This window comes from Heloderma suspectum, chromosome 5 (assembly GCF_057233095.1).
Source record: "Heloderma suspectum isolate Gila_16-S chromosome 5, 16-S_ref, whole genome shotgun sequence".
NCBI classification, from domain to species: Eukaryota; Metazoa; Chordata; class Lepidosauria; order Squamata; family Helodermatidae; genus Heloderma; species Heloderma suspectum.
Window position 1 is genome coordinate 204,291,653 of NC_139462.1, and position 2,787 is coordinate 204,294,439.

A 2,787-nucleotide genomic window follows, 5' to 3' on the forward strand; every position below is an offset into this window, starting at 1 on the left:
GTACTTCTATGTGTTTATACTGAATACTGATTTTCAGCCAATGGACAAAAGAGTTATTTTCAGACGGGGGGCAGGAAGGGACAAGACCTCCCAGCAACATTTAAAGACCCTGTGTAGGTATATTCAAAATTAAATAGTATGAATGTGTATTATATGTTTTGTTATTGTTACAACTCATAAGTATTGCAACATAGAACAGTTTCAAGATCTCTGGAGCTGGAAGTAATAGAGCATGCTTAGTCTCTCCCACTGTAGTCACTGCCCTAAACTGCCCATACTTAGGGGTTTATCACACGGAGCTTTTATCCTGCTATTGAGATGGCTCTGTCACGGAAGTTTGCGGGCTCTTTAGATGACGCCATTACCCTCCAGGGTGTCTCCCGCCATTTTCCCCAGCCTATCCTGTGTTTTCCCCAAATGCAAAAAAATGTATTTTTTCCCACCCATGGAACAGGAGCACCGTGACCTCCGCATGAAATTCTCCCATAGCGGAAGAAACCGTTCTGTCTGCCTGCTGTTTTTGGTTGCTGGGGGCGTGGTCAGGATGACAAAGGCGTTGAGGATGGGAGTGGGGTTGCAGGGAAGGAGACCCAAGCAGATTTCACAGGAGTGAGGGCAAGAATCACCTGCCAATTGCGTCTTCTGCCTCTGCATTTCTCAATCGGAGGGAGAAGAGGGTAAAATGCCTCCCTGCAACAAAGGGAGACACATCTGATCCCCCACCCCACCAAGCTCAGAAGCAACGTCCTCTATTGTTTCAAGGCACTCTATTAAGTTCAGTGGGGTTACTGCCAAGTAAGTGTGCTGAGGGTTGCAGACTTACAGGGTGATATTATGTCTACTCAGAAGTAAGTCCCATAGAGTTCAATGGGGTGTACTCCCACATAAGTGTGCCCAGAAGTGTGCCCACAAAACCCCACATCAGAGGTTTCCTGGGGGCTACGAGAAAACAGTACAGCAGAAATTGAGCTACGAAAACAAGACTCCCCCACTTTGTTTACATGCTTTGCTTACTCCCTCAGTTCAAACCACATGGCTGCTGTGTAAAGAAGCCCTTCCTGATCCCGCAAAGGATCCGAAAGCAGGAAGCTCCGGAAAGGATGTGGGGTTTTGTGGGGTTTTTGCTTAATGTAGAAACACCCTTACTGTCACAAAATACTGCATTTGTGCACGTGCGCGCGCACACACACACGACAGGAATTAACTGTTCCCATTATAAAGAGAAAATCTAGGTATTTGTGACATCATAAAAGGAAAACAAATAGTTTAGATTTCACTTTTCCCCTTGCTTTAAAGAGCACATGTTCCAGAGTGAGGCTCTCCAAAGTGTCAGCAAGGTATGAGATGTATTTCCACTTTTTTTAAGGATTGGACAAATCAAAGTGGTTAAGACTGAAATTGTGCACTTTGGGTTAAAAACCTGACACACTTATACATTAACTTGATGGCTTCAACACCATCCAGCTTTCCCCTTCCCTTTGTTGCTTTGTTTATTATCAAGTCTAGGGGTGAGGGATCTCAGCCCCTGAGACCAAATCTAGCTATCCTGGGGTCTCAATCAGGCCCAGAAGGCCATGCCTCTTCTCCTGGCCTACCCCTTTCCACCAGCCACTGGTAGTTTGGTGGTTTGCTGGCTTTTGTGCAGTTTTTCCCCATTCTAAAAAATTAAAATGTCTCTCCTAAGGCTGAGTTATTGGAAGTAAGCTACAACATGCTGGCATTTTTGTATTTTTGGCCTCATGCCATTTGCCTTTGTTGTTGCCTGCCAGTGGGATGTGGCCCCCAACAGCTTCTCCAAAATTCAGTTCAATCCCCTGGCTGAATAAGGTTTCTCACTCTTGATCTAGTCTGATTAAGAGTTCTGGAGAACTTGAAAGCTTGCACACTATTTGGTGACATTTTGGTTGGTCTAATAAAGATATTGCCCTAATATGGATTTATTCTTCACGGGCCTTGGTTACTGAGGGAGGTGCAGAAGTTGTAGGTGCTAGATAAGGGGATGCTGAGTAGAAAAAGGAAGAGGTGGGGTCCTGTGGTGCTTGAAGGGCAGGAGAAGTGGGACAAGCTTATATCAATCATGGTGGGCTGTGGCACATTGGGGTGGCCATTTTGAATATTCAAAGCCCACCCATAGCTTGTCATGTCATGTGAATCCAGGGAATGTGGGTTATGCGAGAGTTAAACAACCCTTGCATAATGGGTTAAACAACCATCGCATAACCTACAGTCCCTGGCATCTGTTGATCTGGTACTGAAAAGGGTTAACTAAGAGTAAAAATGGCTGATTTAATCTGGGAGAGGCCTACAAGAAGAGCCCCTAGAAGTCCCCAGACTTGTAACCAGCTTTATATTCCAGACTCTTGACCCCTGGGCGAGAAGACCGTGAAGTTTGATTCTATACTAAATGACGTTATTTCACTAACTGAGACTCTAACTGAGATTTTTCAGGACTGTCTTTGAAGAAGGGGGGGAAAATGCTGCTGTCTTTACAAGCGGCTTTGCAGAGCTTGCTGAAGGCCATGACGTACTGGCAGAGTATCTAAATTAGACGAACAGCAGAACTGATCATGCTCAGATGCCTACTGAGAGGAGGAAAAGTACTGTTTTGACTTCTCGTGGTGTATACCTGCTGATAAGAGAATGTCCCTACTCGATGCTAGTTGGGCGGGGAAGTGTAGCCCTGAGCATGAGCAACAACTAGGAGGAGGTGTTTGGGCGGATATGACCAAAAATGGCCAAAGAAGATGACCAGGAGTTCAAAGAAGATATACTAAAGAGAAATGTGTC